The sequence below is a fragment of the Pelodiscus sinensis genome, chromosome 3, assembly GCF_049634645.1.
Source record: "Pelodiscus sinensis isolate JC-2024 chromosome 3, ASM4963464v1, whole genome shotgun sequence".
NCBI lineage: Eukaryota > Metazoa > Chordata > Testudines > Trionychidae > Pelodiscus > Pelodiscus sinensis.
In genome coordinates this window covers 104,651,687-104,675,609 of record NC_134713.1, presented here as the reverse complement: position 1 = coordinate 104,675,609, position 23,923 = coordinate 104,651,687, and the positions used below count along the sequence as shown (strand labels likewise).

The 23,923-nt window shown below is 47.1% G+C and overlaps 1 long non-coding RNA gene across 2 annotated transcripts; it reads right to left on the bottom strand.

Moving 5' to 3' along the window:
• Positions 1 to 825: 825 nt before the first annotated feature.
• LOC142827907 (uncharacterized) lies at positions 826 to 23,923 on the bottom strand. Of its 2 annotated transcripts, XR_012902709.1 has the most exons (5): positions 23,780 to 23,923; positions 19,380 to 19,458; positions 5,194 to 5,303; positions 4,578 to 4,671; positions 826 to 3,522 (listed from the first exon to the last, which is right to left on the bottom strand). It is a non-coding gene; the product is annotated as an uncharacterized LOC142827907 (long non-coding RNA). The 2 variants fall into 2 exon arrangements; XR_012902710.1 differs by lacking the exon at positions 5,194 to 5,303 and having other exon boundaries at positions 23,780 to 23,922.

The following is a 23,923-nucleotide window of genomic DNA, read 5'->3' as shown; positions in this document are numbered from 1 at the left end:
GGCCCCAGCACCATTTCGCCCCCCTCCAGTGTCCCATAGTCTGTATTGCTGTCTGAACCCCTAACAGCATTTTGCCCCCTCGTGGGTATTCGGATGCTTTGCTGGCTCTCATCACCTAACACCGTTGCACCCATTATGCTGTATTGCGGTTTCAGGTTCCAGCACTATTGTGCCCCCTTGTGCGCACTAGGCTTTATTGCTCCGTGAGAGTCCCCAAAAACCATCATGCCCGTGAAGCAGTAATGCTGACTGAGCCCCCAACACTATTACGGAAATGCGTGCCCATTAGTCTGTACTGCTGTCTCTAAGCCCCCAACACCAGTGCGTCCCCTTTTGCCCATAAGCCTGTATCGCCATCGGGTCCCCGAGTGCTCCTTAGGTTGTATTGCCGTGTCAGCCTCCAATACCTTTGTGCCTAGTCGGCTGTATTGCTATCTGAGCCCCTTACACCATTAGCCTGTATTGCTGTCAGCACGCAACACCATTAGGTCCCCTAGCGCTCATGAGCCTGTATTGCTGACTCTGAGCCTGTTCTAGACCGGGCCAGATCCTCAGGGCTCCTTACAGTCCCTGGCTGGAGACCCTTCCCAAATAGGCCACAAACCCTTGAACACCCAGCGCTTCAGCTGCCAATCCCACCAGCGGGAAGCCTCATGAGAAAAACGGCTCATGCACTCCAGCTCTCTCTATGCCACAATCAGCCCCAGGCTTAACACCCAGGTGAGGGATTATAGAACCCCTTTTTCCTGTCCCAAAGAACCAGCCACAAATTCCCAGTCAGTTGCTCTTTGGATCTTGTCCACAAGATCACGCTGAGCCAATCCTTTAGAATCTAAAAGTTTATTATTAAAAGAAAAAAGCATGAGTGCAAGGTTGTTAAGGAGGATACATTACATGCGCCGAATCACTGAGTTCTCGGTGCAGGCTCTTTGTAACATCTCTGCTAACTGCTATCTTAAAAGTCTCCGGTGTACATCCTATGGGTGAAAGATTCTTCCCGGTTCAGTATTCCTCACAAGGCTGCATCGGAGATCGGGGCGGAATTCAAGGGAAGATGGAGCGTGCCTTTTATATCCATCCCTGGTGTCTTCAAAGCTGGAGCAGGTCACATGGCTCAGTGACCTATCCTTGTGTTCCAAGTCAGCAGTCATGCTATTGGCTGGTTTGCAGGTCCCAGACACATTCTTCACGCGTGTATTGGCCTCTCTGAGAGCCTTGCTAATTAGCATGGTTACTGACTGAACTTTCCTGGGCCTTTGATCTGTCTCAGACAATCTTCCAGTAGAAGCACAGAATACATATTTAAAATTCCACATACAGATATCATACAAGTAAATGAACATACAGAATTAATAGAACATAAACTTTAATTTGACACCTCATTGGGCCCCCTTTGTACAGGCTTTGGGGGCAAACACGTCCCGTCCCGTCCGTCTCCCCCCCCCCCCCCCATGGATGCAGCAGTGACCTGTCTGATCCCCTTAAAATCCAGTAACATGACAGCCTCAACACCCTTGCACCCCTGTGTGTCTATTAGGCTGTATTGCTTCCTGCCACAAGGCTTAGTCAGGGTGCCTGCGGCTTTAAGCGGGGCCAGGAGACAGGAACTATAGCATCCTGATTAATTTGAACTGCTAAAAACAACACTGCAGCCCCAGGAACAGCCAAGCCACCACCTGAGCTCCGGACTTGGCATACAGGGCAGTTTCCCATCATGCGGCCCTGCCCCAGCTTCAGCACTTCTCCAAGGCTGGAGCTGGTGCCAGAGCCCCATGGTGGCTGCCTAGCTGCACACAGGTCAGGCCGCATGGACCCCACGCCGCTGGGAAAGCTCCAACGGAGAAGGCAAGTGTATCCCACACAGGAGCCCATAGCAGGAAGCTGCTGGGCAGAGGAGCAAGGTCAGGATGGCGGCAGGGCTCAGATGGGGGTGGTGTTGGCGAAATGGTGTAGGGTTGCCAGGTGTCTGGTATTGAACCTGACCACCTGGTATTTTCACCCGTCTGGCAAAAAAATCAGACAACACCGGACTTAGGTATTTTAAAATACCTAAAGTGTCTGGTATTTTCTGGCCAGGAGACAAAAACCCCAGGGGCTTACCTGGTTCCACAGGGGAGCTGTCCTGTCCCAGCACAGGAAGACAAGCAACCTGTTAGGGCCAAAAAGCCTCAAAAGCATTTCTTAAAGGGGCCATACTTTTTTAATATTTTTTTTTTTTAATTTAACTCTTGGTGTCCTTTTTCTTGCTCAACAACTTTAGCCCCCTCTCCCCCCCCCCCCCCCCCCATTTTTAACTATCCCTTGTTGGAGTATTCCTGCTTATATAACAATTTAAAATATATACTAAGATATACATTAATGAGGAGGGTGGCACAGGTCTGAACAAGCACATGTGACCTCAATATTGGCACACAAGACAAAACTCACTCTGCTCAGGGATGGAAAAATCTTGGTGGGAACATGACTTCTTCTTCCCCCCCCCCCCAGCCAGCCACACACCCTAGCTGCAAGCAATTGTAGGAAAGACTTGCAAAACCTTATGAGACTTGCACATTGTCACAGGGGTTATTGGAACCTGCCTTAGACCTCTCATGATGCAGTTTACTCCCACCCCGATATCAATGGCAAACAAGCAATACTTTTTGACCATGTTTTTCAAAAGTCTGCCTTAGGCTGGGGCTAGTGGAAGTTGTGGGGCCCTGCTAGTGTCTAAGATGGGATCAAAAATGAGGGGGGCTCCGTGTGCTGCCAGAGCAAGGTCTGGCGGGGGGGAGGGGGCGCGAGCCAGGAACATAGAATGCGGGCAGGAGAGAGGGTTCAGGAGCAGGCTGGGGGGGGGGGGGGGGGGAAGGTGTGGGGTCTGGGCGTGAGAGGGTGCTAGAGTGTGGTGGTGCAGGGTTATGGGCAGGAAGAAGGGTGCAGGAGCGGGATGGGGCTGCAGAATCTGGAAATAGGGACCGTTGCAGGAGTGTGGAGGGTCTGGGCAGGAGTTGGAGTGTACATATGGAGTCTGGGCAGGAAGGAGGGTGCAGGAGTGTGGGATCTGGGCTCGAGGGCACCTTTCCGGCACAGCTCAAGTAGATGTAGCTACTTGTTAGGAATAAGGTCTCAACACTCTGGATGTGGTGAAAACAAGTCGGAGGATTTATTACACACAGCACTGGTCGAGCGAGAACCAGGGGTTAAGCTGGAACACACTGGTTAAGCAAAACATTACAATACATTATATCGGGGAGGAGGGTGCGCGGCGGACGGAGGGCAAGCAATTCCATAGGTTCTAGCAGCAAGACCAAATGAGCACATAAGCCAATCTACTATGAAGGTTACACAGCAACTCCGCCCATCGCCAATTAAACTTCTTATCAGTAATACAGGTAGTTATTCCTAACAAGCTAAGTAAACCAAACAAAAAAAGCCAGACAATTCAATGGCAACTTTTGTCTAAAAAAGTTATGATGCGTATACAGGAGGACGATGCCGCCTCAAGCTGGCGTGATGATCCTTGGGTCCTGGGCCCATTATCTAGGATTAAAGGAAAACAGTAAGAACATATCACACTCACTAACATTAACAAGGCTGGTGAGGGCCCTTGGATTGTGGTTGCCAGGGCGACCAGGGTCATGTATCTGCCTGTGCTGTGCAGGTCACAGGCACGGTGACAAAACCTGGGACAAATGTCCTTTGTCACACGGTGCACTGCGCTCTGCATCAATGCTAGCACTGCTAGTGAGGATGTACTGCACCGACACAGTGACTGGGTATGTCCACAGCCATTGAACTTAATTTTAGTGTAGACACCGCCTCAGAATGACACTAGCCTGAGAACCAGGCAAAGGGGAGAACTGAACCTTAAACTCTCAGTTTGGGGAGAGCACTGACCCCTGGCTTGTAAAGCCGATGGTGATACAGTCTTCGCTGCCCAGATTATGAATGCAAAACGGCCTAGGAACCAACTTTTCAGATGGGCCCCCACATGTGCAATTGGCAGGTGAACTCCTGTTTTCCATTGGGGTTTTGATGGGCAATAGGCATCTGGAGTGCTAGTGAGGTGATCTATCATCTGTGAGGAATCAGAAAGATAGGCTTGCGGGGAACATCTACTCTGAAAGCTCAGGCGCCAAGTCAACTTAGGTGCCTATAAGGTTCAGTGGCAGAGTAAAACTGGAATTTAGACACCTGAATTCAGATTCACACTTCAACTCCTGAGTTTGTGTCTAAGTACCTTTGTGAGTCAAGATGCTAAGTCCAGAACAGCTGTGTGTGTGTGTGTGTGTGTGTGTGTGTGTGTGTGTATGTGGAAACAGAACCAACAGCGAAATGTTAGATGGCAAGGCTTCCTACTGAAGAGGAAGGATCCCACAATGAAAAGAGAGAGGGAGAGGCCATATTCAAAAACGGGCACAAGGAGTAGGGGGACAGCTCCAGCTCCTGTTGGCATTAGGACACATTACAATCAATAGGGAAAAGAGGAGGTTATATCTTTTATCGGGGAACCGGGAGTAGCAGAAGGGGGCAGCTATATCTCCTAAAAAGCACTAATGGCAGAAGACGTATGCAGTGAATAGTGGGAGACTTACCATAATTCTTCTATTCCAGTCCTCAGCAATCAGGCGTCCATTTCAATATGGCATCCAGTTTCTGGAACTACGTTTCATTGAAGACGATCACAAACTAGAAAGAGTGCAGACAAACAACAAGGCAGAAAATCTATACAACAGTACCTATATGAAGACAGACTTAAAAAACTGGCCTTGCTTTCACGTGTTACACTGGGTATTCTGAAGGAACATACGGCCTTTGTCTCCTCCTCAGGCAACAAGCAAAAGCCAATGGCAACATTACTTAAGACCTATTACGGAATGCAAACGGTCACATTTGGGACTAGACTGCAGAGGATAAAGCGGTTCCTAAAATACTCAATGGGCGTGATGGACCAGGCCGGGTCTGGGCACTGCTGAGGGCATCCACTGAGGGCGAATTGCTCAAAACCCAGGGCGGCTCATTACAGCCCCAGACTGGAGACTATTTGCAAACAGGTCATATACCAGTCAGGCAGAGCACTTCAGCTGCCAATCCAACCACAGCAGGAAACCTCAAGAGCAAAACCCCTCTGACACCCCAACTCTCCGTGCGCCACAATCAGCCCCAAGTCTGCACACAGGTGAGGGGGTGATAGAACCAAATCTCACCTACCCCAAACAGGTCTTTCCAGTCCCAAAGAACCATCCACAAATCCCTGGTCAGTTTATACTTCGGATCTTACCCACAAGATCACGCTGAGCCAATCCTTCAGAATCTAAAACCTAAAGGTTTATTAATAAAAGAAAGAAAAGCACGAGAGTAAGGTGGTTAAGGAGAATACATTACATGCATTGAATCACCAAATTCTCAATGCAGGCTCCAGGCAGACATGTCACAAACTGCTATCTTAAAAGTCTCTGGTTTACATCCTATGTCAGGATGGGCCAACAAGTCTTCCAGTCTCGCTGTTCCTGGCAAGGCTGCATCTGGAATCAGTAGCAGATTTGAAGGCAAGATGCAGTCCACCTCATGGCGTTTTATATTCTCCCCTGGTATCTTCCAAGCTGGAGCAGGTGACATGGCCAAGTGACCTATCCCTTAGTCTCATGTCACAAGCTATGATATTGGCTGGCTTGACGGTCCCAGACACATTCTGCAAGTGTGTATTGGGCACCTTGAGAGCCATTGCTAATTACCAGAGTCATTGACTGGACATCCCTCCCTATAAAAAGGCACTTCAGGCCAGTATCAGCACAAAGTCCATATCCATAATTCAACATATAGACATCATAAAAGTACATGAACCACACACACAGAATCATTAGAACATAAGCTTTCATTTCACACCTCACATCGGCTCCTACGTACACAACCCCCTGTGGACGCAGCAGTTATCTGGCTGCTCCCTTTAAAATCTAGTAATGGGGCACTGGGCTGAAAACATGTGCTAAGAACTTAACCCTTAGGAGACTGAGGAGAAGGAAGGGCACCTGACACACTATCATGACCCATTAGAGTAGGGAGAAAAGGAAGGAAGAAAAGTACAGGGGAAAAGAGCACGAGAGACCAAAAAAAAAAAAAACCCTTCAAAAATGGCATGATGGTGCTACCCTGCTGCCTACTAAGCAGACCTCTATGCCGGGCACTAGGGGCCAGAGTGGAAGGAGAGAGGGAACGGGCACCTAGGTAAGAAAAGTACTAAAAGGAGTGCGTGCTATCCTGCCCTGGTGGCAACTGGGGGAAAGGGGACACGGGAGAAGGGGGGCGCTATACCTTAGAATGGCCACTAGGGCGCGGCAGAAGCGAGTGGGGGGGAAGGGCCAGCGAGGCCCGGTGGTTCGCCTCCCAAACAGCGGGGACAGGCGAGGAGCCAGGAGGGATGGACGGGTGAGGTCAACGGTCTAAAGGGCCATAGCGGGAGGAGAGCAGGAAAGGGGCCGCTGCCCAGCCTAAGGGGCAGCAGAGGGCAACCCAACGGCCACACCTGTACAACGGGCACTAGGGGCCAAGGCGACAGGCAAGGCCCACGCGGGCAGCTATAATGCACACAGGGCCTGAGGGGAAAGCCAGGCAGCAGTACTGAAGAGGGAGAGAGTGTCTAAGGGGCAGCCCTACCGTATGAAAGGAGGAAGCATTAAGGAGACTCAGGAGAGGGAAGGGCACCGACACCGTACAGCACCCCTTAGGAGGAGCATGGATGCAGGGCAGCCAAGAGGAGGCCCGGGCCACGCCCAAGGAACAGCAGCTTGGAGCCGAGAAGGGAAGCGGGCAAAGGGGAGCCTGTACGGCGTAACGGGCACTCGGAGCAGCAGAGGACAGGGGCATGGGGAAGCCAAAAGGGGACTGGGTCCAGAAAAGGGACTAGAGGGCGCCAAGCGGCTCCCTAGTGGCCGTCAGGCAACACGGACACTGCCGCCGCCGCCGCCGCCTCTATTGCCCCGTCATGCAGCACACCTGGCCCCTAAACTCCCCTTTCGCCTTCTCTATCCCACACTGGGTCTCGTGCAGTAGAGCTGCCCTTCCCCCCCCCCTCCCAGTCCGCGGCCCCTACTGCCCGTTGACTCTGAGGAGGGGAAAAAGGGCAGCTCTACCGCGTAAAGGCCACTGCAGGAGGCAGAAGGTCCCAGGGGAATTAGGGGCGGCCACGCTGAAGAAGGGGGCAATACAGACAGCCGGGACGAGCCGAGCGGGCAAGCAAGCGCCCGACCCGCATCACGGGTACCGGCCCCGGAGGGGGGGGGGGGGGGGCGCGCAATAGGAAAAAGGGGAGGCCAAACTGCGGAATGGTCACCAGGGCTCAGCAGAGGACACTTCCTCGGCCTCACAAGACGCTAGGGAGAGCCGAGGCTCAAGGAGGGACGGGTGAGGTCCAGGGCCTAAAAGGCCATAGCGGGAGGAGAGGAGGTGTTTATGCGGCTAAGGGGGCAAAGAGGCCCACCTATATGCTGGGCACTTGGGGCCAGAGCGGAAGGAGAGAGTGCGAAGGGGCACCCGGGGCAGAAAAGGACTAAAAGGAGTGCGTGCTATGCTGCCCTGGTGGACACAGACGCTGAAAAGCAGGGACAGGGCAGCTCTAGGAGCTCGCGGGCACTGCAGACAGAAGAAGCGTGTCAAAGAGAAAAGGGCCGTCTCTTTTGCCTACTGTGAAAAGGATGTGTTGAAGCTTACTTGGAATATGTCAAATGAGCACTAGTTTAATTGTAACTGTCAAAGAGAGGCAGCATTGTGAGATACAGGAGATAAAAATGAAAACAAAATTTGATTAGATGACCAACAATAACCCCGCCGCTTTTAAACGAGTAAGTAACTCAGACAGCAGTATGCAACAAATGTGCTAATTACCTCAAAAGGAGCAGACGAAAGTTTTTGTAAAAGCAGAATAAGACAACAAAAATCTAATGTCAGCAATTGTCAAGCGAGTGGAGGAGTACTAAAAATACTAAAACAAGTTAGCTGAAACAGACTAAGAGTGGACGGGTTGCGAATCTAAAAAACTAAATTTAATCAACTAAAGCTCCCTCTTTGGCGCTGAATCTCGCTGCCGTACATAAGCTCCGAAAGGGGAACAAATAAACTCTAAAAAAAGAACGAACACCAGTCGTAAGTTGCAACAAAAAATCTAAGGAAAGAAAAAACAAAGAAAAGAATATCTCCTGAATCTAAGCAAAGCTTCTATCTTTCTTAACATAAAGATTATATATTTGTTAACTCCATAAATTGTTTAAAAGTAAATCAGGCGTGTATATCTGTAAGAGAAGTTAGTATTTCTTGGGGTTTTTTTTTTTTTTTTTTTTTTTTTTAACTGTACTATTTTTCTACTTTCTTTGTATATTATATGGTCTTAAAAAATCAAAAATAGTAAATTGATTTCAATAGAAAATTAATTATAAAGTAAATAGAAAAAATCTGTTTGACCCTAAAAAAAAAAAAAGTATTCCTCTGTCTGTAGTTTCAAATCCTTTAAAGAACCAAACCCAGTTACCAAAATGGCGTCACGAACAGGATTTGACAAGAGCAGAAGATGCCCTTTTGATAAGTTAAACAAAACAGAAGGTATAAAACCTCTCAACCACTAGTTCTATCGTAATAAAGATGAAAGGGAAGAAAAACATGCTCAAAATAAGAGCACTTCTAGCAATAGGGGAAAAAAATCATACCTATAACCCTACATGTAACATGTTCAAAGTTAAGATGTTTAATAGCTAATAATGATCTAGCAAAATAAAAGTTAAAAGATTGCAAAATACTATTACCAGACGTAACACAAAAAACCCCATCTAAAGAAACAAATTAGAAAAAACTGCAAAACATATTAGAAAGAACAGCCGATACGCGACAGATCCGTACCGAAATAGAAGTAGCCCAGAAATATTAAAATTGCCAAGTCAAACAACTAACAAGTACTAGAAGACCTTATAAAATATGCTAAAAAAAAGAAAAGAAAATATTTAACTGCCGACAAATGAGATCCAACTAAAGGGGTCCGTGTACTTTAGCACTAGTTGAAAAAAGCCAAAAACAGTTAACAGCAGCACAGAGAGCTGATCCTCACCAATTTAAATATATACAAGATCCAGGTCAGATAACAAGAAGACAAAGTAACACCACAAACAGTATAGCAAAGAGTAGAAGAGAACGAAAGAAACCAAAGCCTAAAATTGTAGCCAACAGCCCTAACAAAGACTAGTGTTTGGGGAATATTAGAAACTATAAATGATTTAAAAGTAGTACGCAAACATACCTCAGCACCAACATACGATCCCCCGAGAGACACGCGTAAAACGTGCGAAAATTTCCAAACCCCGAAGAAGGGGAAAGACCCAAACACAGAAGAAAAAGCCATATTTAGTTTTCTGTTAAGAAATAGATACAGTAAACCAGATTTTAACAAGATAACGCCCCAAGAACAGAAACAAGCAGCAATAGAAAAAAAAAGATAGCAGGAATAGACAAAAATTCTCTAAATCAAAAAACGAGTAGCAGAAGCCCCGAAACAATCCAAGAAAAAAAGATAATAGAATTTATATAAGTGCTGAAGTATTAAATTAGAACACCAAGAATTATGAACAATTTAAATAGTTATTAGATACAAAAGCCCAAATAACCATAATAAATGAAGCAAAAGTACCACATTAAAAAAGAAAACGTAAAATATGAACGTCAAGACTAAATGAAGATAAAATGTATCAACCAGAAGTAATAAAAGTAAAACAAAAACAGAATGTAACAAAAACCACAGTAGTACTAAAAGAAAAGAATATACTAAGCATAAATATAATAATACAGAATCCAACAATACGACAGAATTTAAAAACAGTATTATCAATACAAATATCCAATGAAAAATTACATGTCACAAAAGGTGAATAGTATACCAACAAAAGCAGAAAGAAAAGAACCCATTAATCAGTCATTAAAAGAGTTACTAATAAATTAAACAAGTATTACACACCCAATATAAAAGTCCAGCATAAAGAATACCAAAAAAAAAAAGAAAAAAAAAGAGAAAAGAGATTATAGAAAAATAAATGAAGCAATACAACCAGTTGCCTTTACCACCACCCCCCCTAAAACAAACCAACTATAGAACAATATTTAAAAGAAAAAGAAGAATTAAAATAAAGAGCACTAATAGATTTAAACGATATGTTTTATAGTATACCTATAAAAAAGAACCTTAAATTTTTCAATTAGAAGAAAATACTATAGGTGGAACGCATTACCCCCAAGGTTATAAAAATTCACCAGCACATTAGCAACAGATGCCATAAAGTATACCCTTAGTCAACAAAGTTAAGAACAAGATCCCCGAATAGTATACTATGTAGATGACCTTTTAAGAAGAGACAAGACACAAGAAGCTATAGAACACTTAACCACTCAAAGATAGCAAATAAACGAAAGAAAAGTAACTATAGCCCAAAGTAAATACTCCCTTCTAAGAATTCAAGTGATAGAAAATAAAACAATAAGTACAACTTACCCCAATGGTGTAAGTAAGTAGTTAAATAACCCTCCGAAAACCCACAAACAGCTACAAGAAGTTTTAAGCCTAGTAAATTATAATGAAGCAAGTATTCAACAGTTAAGACATAAAATAAAACCCTTATTGAAATTATTAAAAAGAAAGAAAGAAAGATTTAATTATCTACAATGAAAAAGCCCAAGCAGCCTTAATAGAATTAAACCAAAATTTGTAACACCCCACTCTATTAAAAAAGTAAGACCCTAAGAAACCCCCAAGAGAATTACAAATTAACTAGAATGAAGAGTGGGTAACACAAAGAGAAAAACAAGAAAAAGTAGATAAATTGATTTTGCAATTTAACAAACCCCCAAAACATTATAGTGAATATAGAAAACTATTATAAGTTTAATAAAATAAAAGATAAGTACTTTTTTAAATGACAAGTGTAAGTCTTACTTTACACACTCCAAAAGTGTCAGCTTTAGCATAGCTTACCATAAAAATAATACCACCAAACTTTGAAAGCCAGACAAATACTTAAGAAAAACTGTATTATAGCGAGCTAGTTAGTCAAATGTTAAACTAAGAAAAAATGTAATGCCCTAAAGCCCCAAAAGCTACACCAAGAATAACAGAAACACCCTAGATATTAACAGATAAAAGCATGAAAGGGGGAAAAACAAAAGCAAGATATTACTGTACCAAATGTGAAAACAAGTTCTTTATTGTGTTAAAAGAAAAGAAGCAGAAGTAGAAAAAGTTAGAATAAGATTACAACATACACAAGAAAGTCACCATAAAAATTAAGCATAGATAGTATGTATGGTATAAAAAGACTGTTAAAAAAGAACACAGACATTGAAACACATGCAGGGTGGAGAGAAATATAGACCATCATCAGAAATCACGTAAGTGGTACATCAGTAAAACATATCCCTAGCCATAAAGAAAGATACAACACTAACCACAAACAACTAGATAAAGAATTGCAAGAATTTAAAGTGTTAGTAGAAAAAAACAAAGAAAAAGAAGAAGTAAATCCATTCATAAAATACTTACATGAATACACAAGCCACTTTGAAGACACAAAAAGAAAGAGAATAGATAAAGCAATATACAGGAAGAGAATCAAGAATTAAAATAAAAGAACATGAAAAAATACATAAAAGCCTGTAAAATTTGTCACAATACTAAACGTATAAATCAGCTAAAATATGCCTAATAAAGCATATAACCCAGAATATCATAAACCAGGAAACCATTAGCAAACAGATTTATAATAAGACCATTACCGAGTGCTAAACAATACCCAAAGCGAGTAGTTGTGGTAGAGTTAAGAAATCAGAGTACTATAGTAATTCCTTTTTAAAAAACCAAAAGCAAAACACATACTAAAAGCCTTAGAAAAAATAATAGCAGCTTAAAGACGCCCACAAATAATACAATCAGATAGAAGCCCACCATTTAGAAGTAAAAAATTAGAACAATAGTCCATAGAAAAAGGCATAACATAGCATTTAAATTTCCCATACCATCCTCAATCCAACAAAGTAGCAGAAAAGAAAACTGATACCTTAAAACAGCAACTAAAAATAGCACCTTTAAAGGTTAACACCTAGTATTAGATACAGTTTTATTAAATGTAAATGAACATACAAGCCGACAGCCAGATATAAAACCCAAGCAGCAACCAAACTAAAAAAAGCCCTCCTATAAAGCAAAGAGAAAAAATATAGATTGTATAGCCAACGAAAAATAAAGAGAAAAGAGTAGCATTAGAAAGACCAAAAAAGTTACCATTCACCTATGTAATCACAACAAAAACAAGAAAAAGATTAGCACACCATAATTAGCTAAGTAGTAAAGAATGAAATTAACAGTTCCACAAGATTATATATTACAAGTTGTTCATCATCACTAAAAATCACGTTAACAGTGCAAGATAGACCAGCTTAAATAGTAAGTATGATCCATTACAACAAAACTAGACCCAAGTCAAACACACCACCACCACCCAAACTAAATTAGCTAACAAACCAGCCCAGTGGCAAGTGTGTAAAATAAACTATACCACCCCCACTAGGAAAGAAGAAGTACAGGCAGTCCCCGGGTTACATGGATCCGACTTACATCGGATCCCTACTTACAAACGGGGTGAGGCAACCCCGCACTCGCTGCTTCCCCCCAGCGGACCAGGGAGACGCGGAGCGGCTTTTCTCAGCAGACACCTCAGCTTGAGAATAAAGGACTGAGGGAAGTGAGGTGTGGGAGAATAAAACTGAGCTCTGGAGAAATGTTTGGCTAGAGTTTCCCCCTACAGTATGTACCAGTTCCGACTTACATACAAATTCAACTTAAGAACAAACCTACAGTCCCCATCTTGTACGTAACCCGGGGACTGCCTGTAAATCAAACTCTAGTTATAATTCAACAAAATGATACCAGTTAGAATATGTCCCGCTTGTATAGTATTAAAGCTAACATGAACAATTAAGTAAACAAATCATATGAAAGCGCACACTCCCCCCTCTCCCCCCCATACAATGATAAGCATACAAGCCCCAAACCAAAGTTTATTTAGCTTTAGCATAACACCATTATATGGCGTATAGCTTAATATTAGCAACCCAACAGAAACACACAACCCATAGATCCAAACCACATTTGTTAACAATTCCACTATCTGGAACCACAGCCTTAGCTACATCAGATAGTAATGCAACCCTTCCAACATTAACAGTTGTAATACCCCCCTCAAATTTACAACCAACAAAAACAGGAAGAGTAATAATAAGATTGCAACCAGCATATAAAAAAGAAAGAAAGAATAGAACATAGTATAAATTGCACAACATGAAAGTCACGAAAAAAGAAAAGAAGATATATAAGCAACCAAAAAAATTATTAAAGCAATGGGAGGAGGATGTAAAACCAGATTTGTTAGCAATTAATTCATTAAGTAGAAAAATAATAGTCACCATGAAAAAGCTGAAACGGCAAAATTATTACATTAAGTAAATACAGCTGTAAACATATCTAATACAAATGCCGATAAAACAAGAATAAAGTAAAAATATATCTATGTATTTAAATAATCTAAATTGCATAAGTTTGTACAGTAGTAGTAGTAGTAGTAGTAGTTTTAGAAAAAAATTATTGCAAAAAATTAAGAAAGATGAGAGAGGGATAAGTAAAAAAGCACCATTAGTCAAAATACCAGATACAGCACAAATCAGTCATGAAATAACATCCCATAGAATTAATATAAGATAAGAAGCAATAATTATACCAACAAGAAAGATATAAAGAAACAAGTGAAGTATAAAGAAAAAGAATAGTTTCTACACCTAAGCATTAATGTAATAGTTCAGAAAAGTTCAAGATGTGTAAACCAGCATTGTTTAATAGACAAAAAGTTGTGTCCACATTAACGAGTAAAATTAATTAGTTACCAAATAAATATAAAGAATACATAAGCTCTAACCAAACCCATTTAATTGTTTGTCACTGTAGTGACTCAATTTAGCAATTGTTAAGCAAAAAAATAATGCATAATAAATGTTATGTTATACCAGTTAAAATGAATGTCACCGTACCTTTTCGTAATGTAAACAAACTATAAAACTTAACACAAATGAGTTACAACTGCACTAAAAAAAGCAATAAGACTACTGAACAAAATATAGTGTCGTAGATCCGATTTTTAACAAAAGAAATGAAAGCCATAACAAAACAAACTTTCCAAGACACCCAAGTAATATTACCAGTAGAGCATTTCACAATACAAAAACTAAACTTACAAAAAATAGAAGTTATAAATCTAGACGTAAAGAAACGAAATTAGAACATTTTGTTAAAAGTTAGAAAATGTATTAAGCTAGCAATCAAGAATCAAACTGTAAAACACGTAAACGAATCACCCATAACAATAGTAAACGTATTACATAATTTAGATAAAACAATTAAGTATAAAAAGTACAAGACGACAAAAAGCAAGTGTTTAAAACTTTTTATCCATGTTGATATCAAAAAAAGAGTTTTAGATTATTTGTACAATAATAATATTAATAATTGTAATAAGAATATTCTATATGTGTAAAAAATTTTCCCAAAAACAAACTATAAAATTTATGAAAATAAAACAAATAGAAAACGAGCAAATAGCAAATCCACAAGCACAGAGGGAAATAAAGTTATTGTAATTAAAGTGTCTCATTTGACTCAAAAGGATGTGTTAAAGCCTACCCAGAATATGTCAAATGAGCACTAGTTTAATTGTAAGTGTCAAAGCAAGTCAGCATTCTGAGATACAGGAGATAAAAATGAAAACAAAATTTGATTAGATGACCAACAATAACCCCGCCGCTTTTAAAGAAGTAAATAACTCAGACAGAGGTATGCAACAAAAGTGCTAATTACCCCAAAAGGAGCAGACGAAAGTTTTTGTAAAACCAGAATAAGACAACAAAAATCTAATGTCAGCAATTGTCAAGCGAGTGGAGGAGTACCAAAATACCCAAACAAGATATATAAAGTTAGCTGAAACAGACCAAGAGTGGACGGGTTGCGAATCCAAAATCCTAAGTCTGATCAACCAAAGCTCCCTCCCCGGCGCTGAATCTCGCTGCCGTACATAAGCTCCGAAAGGGGAACAAATAAACTCCAAAAAAGAACGAACACCAGTGGTGAGTTCCAACGAAAAACACAAAGACAGAAAAAACATAAACAAAAGAATATCTCCTGAACCTAAGCAATGCTTCTATCTTTCTTAACATAAATATTATATATTTGTTAACTCCATAAATTGTTTAAAAGTAAATCAGGAGGGCATCTCTGGAAGAGAAGTTTTTATTTCTTGCTTTTTTTAAACTGTACTATTTTTTTTTACTTTTTCTTTGTATATTATATTGTCTTAAAAAAAATCAAGAATAGTAAATTGATTTAAATAGAAAAAATAAAAAAGTCTTTGTTTGACCCTAAAAAGAGTATTCCTCTGTCTGTAGTTTCAAATCCTTTAAAGAACCAAACCCAGTTACCAAAAGGCACCTTGACTAGGAGGAGACTAGGAGAAGGGGGAGCGCTATACCTTAGAATGGCCACTAGGGCGCGGCAGGAGTGGGCGGGGGGAAGGGCCAGAGAGGCCCGGCGGATCGCCTCCCAAACAGCGGGGGGACAGGCGAGGACCCAGGAGGGATGGACGAGTGAGGTCAACGGCCTAAAGGGCCATAGCGGGAGGAGAGCAGGAGAGGGGCAGCAGACGGCGACCAAACGGCCCACACCTGTACAAGGGGCACTAGAGACCAAGGCCCACTCGGGCAGCTATAATGCACACAGGGGAAAACGAGGCAGCAGTGCTGAAGAGGGAGAGAGCGTCTAAGGGGCAGCTCTACCGTATGAAAGGAGGAAGCATTAAGGAGACTCAGGAGAGGGAAGGGCACCGACACCGTACAGCAACCCCTTAGGAGGAGCATGGATGCAGGGCAGCCAAGAGGAGGCCCGGGCCCCGCCCAAGGAACACCAGCTTGGAGCCGAGACGGGAAGCGGGCAAAGGGGAGCCTGTACGGCGTAACGGGCACTCGGAGCAGCAGAGGACAGGGGCGTGGGGAAGCCCAAAAGGGGACTGGGACAAGAAAAGGGACGAAGGGGCGCCAAGCGGCTCCCTCTCTAGACTGCTGCGCCTAGTGGCCGTCAGGCAATATGGGACACTGCCGCCGCCTCTATTGCCCCGTCAGGCAGCACACCTGGCCCTTAAACTCCCCTTTCGCCTTCTCTATCCCACACTGGGTCTCGTGCAGTAGATCTGCCCTTTTTCCCCCCCCTCCCAGTCCGCTGCCCCTACTGCCCGTTGACTCTGAGGAGGGGAAAAAGGGCAGCTCTACCGTGTAAAACCCACTGCAGGAGGCAGAAGGTCCCAGGGGAATTAGGGGCGGCCATGCTGAAGAAGGGGCAATACAGACAGCCGGGACGAGCCAAACGGGCAAGCAAGCGTCCGACCCGCATCACGGGCACCGGCCCGGGGGAGGGAGGCGCGCAATAGGAAAAAGCGGGGGAGGTTAAACTGCAGAAAGGTCACCAGGGCTCAGCAGAGGACACTTCCTCGGCCTCACAAGATGCTAGGAAGAGCCGAGGCTCAAGGAGGCACCGGTGAGGTCCAGGGCGTAAAAGGACATAGCGGGAGGAGAGGAGGTGTTTGTGCGGCTAAGGGGGCAAGGAGGCCCACCTATGTGCTGGGCACTTGGGGCCAGAGCGGAAGGAGAGAGGGAAGGGGCAGAAAAGGACTAAAAGGAGTGCGTGCTACACGCTGCCCTGGTGGCCACAGACGCTGAAAATCAGGGACAGTGCAGCTCTAGGAGCTCGTGGGCACTGCAGACAGAAGAAGCGTGTCAAAGAGAAAAGGGCCGTCTCTTACCTACGCGGCACCTGACTAGGAGGAGACTAGGAGAAGGGGGAGCGCTATACCTTAGAATGGCCACTAGGGCGCGGCAGAAGCGAGTGGGGGGGGGAAGGGCCAGCGAGGCCCGGCGGATCGCCTCCCAAACAGCGGGGGGACAGGCGAGGACCCAGGAGGGATGGACGAGTGAGGTCAGCGGCCTAAAGGGCCATAGCGGGAGGAGAGCAGGAGAGGGGCAGCAGACGGCGACCAAACGGCCCACACCTGTACAAGGGGCACTAGAGACCAAGGCCCACTCGGGCAGCTATAATGCACACAGGGGAAAACGAGGCAGCAGTGCTGAAGAGGGAGAGAGCGTCTAAGGGGCAGCTCTACCGTATGAAAGGAGGAAGCATTAAGGAGACTCAGGAGAGGGAAGGGCACCGACACCGTACAGCAACCCCTTAGGAGGAGCATGGATGCAGGGCAGCCAAGAGGAGGCCCGGGCCCCGCCCAAGGAACACCAGCTTGGAGCCGAGACGGGAAGCGGGCAAAGGGGAGCCTGTACGGCGTAACGGGCACTCGGAGCAGCAGAGGACAGGGGCGTGGGGAAGCCCAAAAGGGGACTGGGACAAGAAAAGGGACGAAGGGGCGCCAAGCGGCTCCCTCTCTAGACTGCTGCGCCTAGTGGCCGTCAGGCAATATGGGACACTGCCGCCGCCTCTATTGCCCCGTCAGGCAGCACACCTGGCCCCTAAACTCCCCTTTCGCCTTCTCTATCCCACACTGGGTCTCGTGCAGTAGAGCTGCCCTTTCCCCCCCCCCTCCCAGTCCGCGGCCCCTACTGCCCGTTGACACTGAGGGGGGGAAAAAGGGCAGCTCTACTGCGTAAAACCCACTGCAGGAGGCAGAAGGTCCCAGGGGAATTAGGGGAGGCCATGCTGAAGAAAGGGCAATACAGACAGCCGGGACGAGCCAAACGGGCAAGCAAGCGTCCGACCCGCATCACGGGCACCGGCCCGGGGGAGGGAGGCGCGCAATAGGACAAAGAGGGGGGAGGCTAAATTGCAGAACGGTCACCAGGGCTCAGCGGAGGACACTTCCTCGGCCTCACAAGACGCTAGGGAGAGCCGAGGCTCGAGGAGGGACGGGTGAGGTCCAGGGCCTAAAGGGCCATAGCGAGAGGAGAGCAGGAGAGGGGCAGCAGAGGGCGACCAAACGGCCCACACCTGTACAAGGGGCACTAGAGGCCAAGGCCCACTAGGGCAGCTATAATGCACACAGGGGAAAACGAGGCAGCAGTGCTGAAGAGGGAGAGAGCATCTAAGGGGCAGCTCTACCGTATGAAAGGAGGAAGCATTAAGGAGACTCAGGAGAGGGAAGGGCACCGACACCGTACAGCAACCCCTTAGGAAGAGCATGGATGCAGGGCAGCCAAGAGGAGGCCCGGGCCCCGCCCAAGGAACACCAGCTTGGAGCCGAGACGGGAAGCGGGCAAAGGGGAGCTTGTACGGCGTAACCGGCACTCGGAGCAGCAGAGGACAGGGGTGTGGGGAAGCCCAAAAGGGGACTGGGACCAGAAAAGGGACGAGGGGGCGCCAAGCGGCTCCCTCGCTAGACTGCTGCGCCTAGTGGCCGTCAGGCAATATGGGACACTGCCGCCGCCGCCACCTCTATTGCCCCGTCGTGCAGCACACCTGGCCCCTAAACTCCCCTTTCGCCTTCTCTATCCCACACTGGGTCTCGTGCAGTAGAGCTGCCCTTCCCCCCCCCCCCCTCCCAGTCCGCGGCCCCTACTGCCCGTTGACTCTGAGGAGGGGAAAAAGGGCAGCTCTACCGCGTAAAACCCACTGCAGGAGGCAGAAGGTCCCAGGGGAATTTGGGGCGGCCATGCTGAAGAAGGGGGCAATACAGACAGCCGCGACGAGCCAAACGGGCAAGCAAGCGCCCGACAGGCGAGGACCCAGGAGGGATTTATGGGTGAGTTCAATGGCCTAAAAGGTCATAGCGGGAATCTAAATGGAAGGTATGCGCCCTAGCTCAGATCAAAGTATAGAAGGTGAGAAGGGGGTATTGGCTCCATTGAGGGGTATGAGGGATTAGCCGAGAGGGAAAGGATCATCTGCCTAACATTGAATACGGAACACACCAGGGAGAGAAAAGGAGGGAAAGGGTAGCAAATCTGAGTACAAGTAATGGGGACTAGGAGGTTTCAAGAGAAAAGTGGGTAAGGGATCTTTATTCTTCCTAAGGGGAGCAAACAGCAGAGGACCGTCAATCAAATAAGCGGCAGCTACACTGAGGAAGAGCGTGAGGACCAACAAAAACACATAATGGGAAAGAAGCCGTTATATTCCACAATGGAAAATAGGGTCAGAGAATCAAAGGAGAGGAAAGGGTGCGTATATTGTCAGCCACAGAAGCTATAGGTAGCAGATGCTTTCATGTTCAAGGGGCATTTATACCTGCTAAAGAGCACACATGGAAGGAATGGTAACACTAGGGAAAGGGAAGCCTTACCGTAATTCTTTTGTTCTCATCCACAGCGCTTGTGTGCCAATTCCATCATCAGGCATCATGTTGACCAATTAGAGGAAGTCTGATGAAGGAAAAAAACTAGCTTAAAACAGACAAAATCACTATAAGGCTGTGGTCACCAACAGGTCGATCGTGATCGACTGGTCAATCGTGAGGCCACGACCAGTCGATAGCGAGGCATCCTGTCCGCCCCGCCCCCATTTCCCTCCCACCCCCGAGAAGCCCCACTACCTACCTAAAGTGAAAATGGAGGTAGTGTAGGCTTCCCGGGGATGGACAGAAGTCCTGCAGCTTAGCACCACTTCCAGCGATTCCCGAAGTAGCGCTAGCTGCTCTGCCGGGTGTACTGCGGGAGGGAGCATTGGCTCCCTGCACCACACAGGAGGGGTGAGTCAGCCCCGGGGCAGGCACGCACTGGGTTTCCCTGCACGGGCGGGCGGGGGGGGGGGGGAGAAGAGAGGAGTTCAGCCCCGGGGCAGGCACACGCTGCTTTCCCTCTGGGGTGGAATCCTGAGAGGAGGCAGAAGCAGGGGACTCTCTGCCTCCACTGGCACCCCGCTCCCCAGCCACAGAATTCTGTTCCCACTCCCCTGTTCCCAGCTACAGAAATCTGTCTCTATTCCTGTCCCCACTGACACCCTGTCCCCAGCTGCAGAAACCTTTCCCCACTGGCACTCTGTCCCCTGCTGCAGAACCCTGTCCTCTTCCCTGCCCCCCGCCGCAGAACTCTGTCCCCACAAAATGTATAATTATAAATGCTTCATTTTAGATTTAAATAGCATGAATAAAAAACATTTATTTCATAACTATAAACACATGATTTTAATTTTAAACATCGCATAATTTAAAAATAAACTGTTTATCAGAGTCTGTAAGTAAGGGCTGGGGATAGCAAGTGATGGACAGGAGGGGAATAGAGAGGGCGGGGCTTCAAGGAAGGGGCAGGCTGGTAGATCTTCGCCTGTTTGGAGATTTAAAAAGCGATCTCGGGTGTAAAAAGGTTGGAGACCACTGCTATAAGGTATATGGGCAAGGGAACACTAAGCACAATTACACTAGGCACAAGCGGTAAAATTAAAAGCGTCAGCTACACTGCGCAATAAGCACTTGGGCTAAGATGGTAGAAAAAGCTTAAAGAGCACCACTGAGGGCAGAAAAGAAGGGGAAGGAACAAGCGTGCCTATCCTGCATAACCGACACAATGGGGAGCAGAGCCCCAGAAGGCTATTCTTCACATTGGCCACTGGGGGGAAGCAGCAGGAGACGGAGGTGGACCGCTTATACAGTCTAAGCAATACGAGAGGCAGCAGAGAATTCAAAGCAGGAATAAAGTGGTGGCTGAACTAAACCAAGTCTCCTGAACACAACAGAGGAGGCATAGAAGGGGGGGGGGGGGGGGGGAGGAGGAGGAGAAGAAGACACACGTAACTTTTGAAGCACAGGAGAGGAGGCCTAGATTACCTAACATGCAGTAGGCAGATGGAGAGTGAAATGGTGGGAGAGAGGGAAAGGCGGCCACCCCGGTTAATAGCCAGCACAGAGCGTAGATACTTCTATACCACAAAACAACACTACAGGTAGACTGAGGAAGGGGGAGGTAACGCACAATGGGGAGGAGAGAAGGGGAACGAAAGCAGTCCAAGTACAACGGGCACTAGGACAACAGGGAGAGGAGGAGGAAAGGGAGAAGAGGGCCAAAAGGCGGGAAAGGCAGATCGAAAGGCTAAGAGGCACAACTCAGGGCAGAAAACAGGGGCGCCTAGCCTCCATAACCAACCCTCACAAATGGCAAAAGAGGGAGGGAAGACATGTTCTACCTCCCAACGGCCACTAGGGGGCAGCACAGGGGCTGAGGGCCATTGTTCCTTCCCCCCACGCCCTCCTTTTACAACCTAATGGACGCTAGGGGCAGCAGAGTGCTCAAGAGGGCAAAGAGCCCTCCTTACTACATTACCCCTTCTAGTGTCACTGTGCAGGGACCCGCCCCTCACCCCCGTTTACCCTCTCCACGCCATAGGGGGCGTCCTTATGCAGTAAAGCTGCCCTGTCCCCTCCTCAGAGTCAACGGGCTGTAGGGGCAGCGGACTGAGGAGGCGAGAAGGAGGCAAAACCCACATTTTAACGCCCACCAGGGCACGCAGAGGATGAAAGGGGACCGAGGGAGGATAGGCTCAATAATGAAGAACAAGCGGGAAAAGGACGCCCTTATTTCATAGCCGCTACCGGGGGCAAGAAAGGGGCAGCTCTCTTGCAAAAAGGGCAGGAAGGACAGCAGACAGTGAAAGGGGAGCAGAGGCAACTATAGCCCACAAGGGCCATTAAAAACTGAGAGGAGACAGGGGCTCAAACTACCTCAACACCACGACTAAGTACAGCTGAAAGCAAAGTGGAGAAAAGGACGGTTATGCGCCTCATGGACGCCCCCCGAGGCAGGAGTGGAAGGAAGGGTGGCTATCCTGAGGAACAGGCTTTAGGGGCACCAGATGGCAAAATGGAAGGCTTTACTACACAATGGGCAGTAGGGGCAAATGACTGAAGACAAAGGGGCACTTATAAAGCTAATGGGGAAACGAACACAGCAGAGGTGAAAGGGGGGAAGAGAGCTGTTATTGTTTACACAGGGCACTAGGGTGGAAGAGAGCCAAGAGCGGAAGGGAGAAGGAGGAGCAGGTAGATTGCACAAAGCACACAAAGGGGAAGGAGAGCTTCTATAGGGAGGAAGCGGCAGCTAAACTGAACAAGGTCTCCTGGATACAACAGATGAGGCATAGAGGTAAAGGGGGGGAGGAGGAGAGAGACACATTTCTAACGTAAGAGGCACAGGAGAGCAGACAGTCAAGGAGAAAAGGTTAGGTTGCCTAACACGCACTAGGCAGAGGCAGAGTGTGAAATAGCGGGGCGGGGAGGAGGAAAAAAGAGTAGGCCACCCCGGTTAATAGTCAGCTCCGAGCAAAAGCACTTGTATACCACACAACAGCAATAGAGGGAGCAAATTGAGGAGGGTGGCCGTAACACGCACAATGGGGAGCAGAGAGGGAGAAGGGGAAAAAGAAGGCAGTTCAAGTACAACGGGCACTAGGACAACAGGGAAAGGTCGAGCAAAGGGGCAAGAGGGTCAAAAGGCGGGAAAGGCAGATCGAAAGGCTAAGAGGCACAACTCAGGGCAGAAAACAGGGGCGGCCTAGCCTCCATAACCAACCCTCACTCAGGGCAAAAGAGGGAAGGAAGACATGTTATACCTCCCAACGGCCACTAGGGGACAGCACAGGGGGTGAGGCCCATTGTCCCGTTTCCCCCCCCTTTACAAGCTAATGGACGCTAGGGGCAGCAGAGAGTTCAAGAGGGCAAAGAGCCCTCCTACTACATTACCGCTCCTAGTGTCCACTGTGCAGAGACCCGCCCCTCACCCCCGTTTACCCTCTCCACGCCATAGGGGGCGTCGTTATGCAGTAAAGCTGCCCTGTCCCCTCCTCAGAGTCAACGGGCTGTAGGGGCAGCGGACTGAGGAGGCGAGAAGGCGGCAAAACCCATATTTTAACGCCCACCAGGGCACGCAGAGGATGAAAGGGGACCGAGGGAGGATAGGCTCAATAATGAAGAACAAGCGGGAAAAGGACGCCCTTATTTCATAGCCGCTACGGGGGGCAAGAAAGGGGCAGCTCTCTTGCAAAAAGGGCAGGAAGGACAGCAGACAGTGAAAGGGGAGCAGAGGCAACTATAGCCCACAAGGGCCATTAAAAACTGAGAGGAGACAGGGGCTCAAACTACCTCAACACCAGGACTAAGTACAGCTGAAAGGAAAGTGGAGAAAAGGACGGTAATGCGCCTCATGGACGCCCCCCGAGGCAGGAGTGGGAGGAAGGGTGGCTATCCCGAGGAACAGGCTTTAGGGGCACCAGATGGAGAAATGGAAGGCTTTGCTACACAATGGGCAGTAGGGGCAAATGACTGAAGACAAAGGGGCACTTATAAAGCTAATGGGGAAACGAAGCCAGCAGAGGTGAAAGGGGGGAAAAAGAGCTGTTATAGTTTTCACAGGGCACTAGGGTGGAAGAGAGCCAAGAGCGGAAGGGAGAAGGAGGAGCAGGTAGATTGCACAAAGGGACAGGAGAGCTTCCATAGGCAGGAAGCGGCAGCTAAACTGAACAAAGTCTCCTGAATACAACAGATGAGGCACAGAGATAAAGGCGAGACGATGAGGAGAGACAGCCCCCGGGGAAAAGCGGCCGGACGCCGCGGGCCCGGCCGCCCCCATGTGGGACGGCACCCAAGGCAGAGTCAGGCCCCAGGCGCACGGGTTTTTAGGCCGAGCGGGTGAGGGATGCAGGGCAGGGTCCCAGCCGAAGGGGAGACTCCAGGCCCAACGGGAGGGGAATACTCACGAAGCAGCGGAACGAAAACGGCAGCGCTCAAGTCTCATCACAGACGCCAGCCTCACCTTCGGAGTCCCCACCGGCAAATAGCGCTCACCTCTGCTGCAGCTCCTTTTATATGTCCCGGCGAGGCTCTGATTGGCTGCTTTCAGA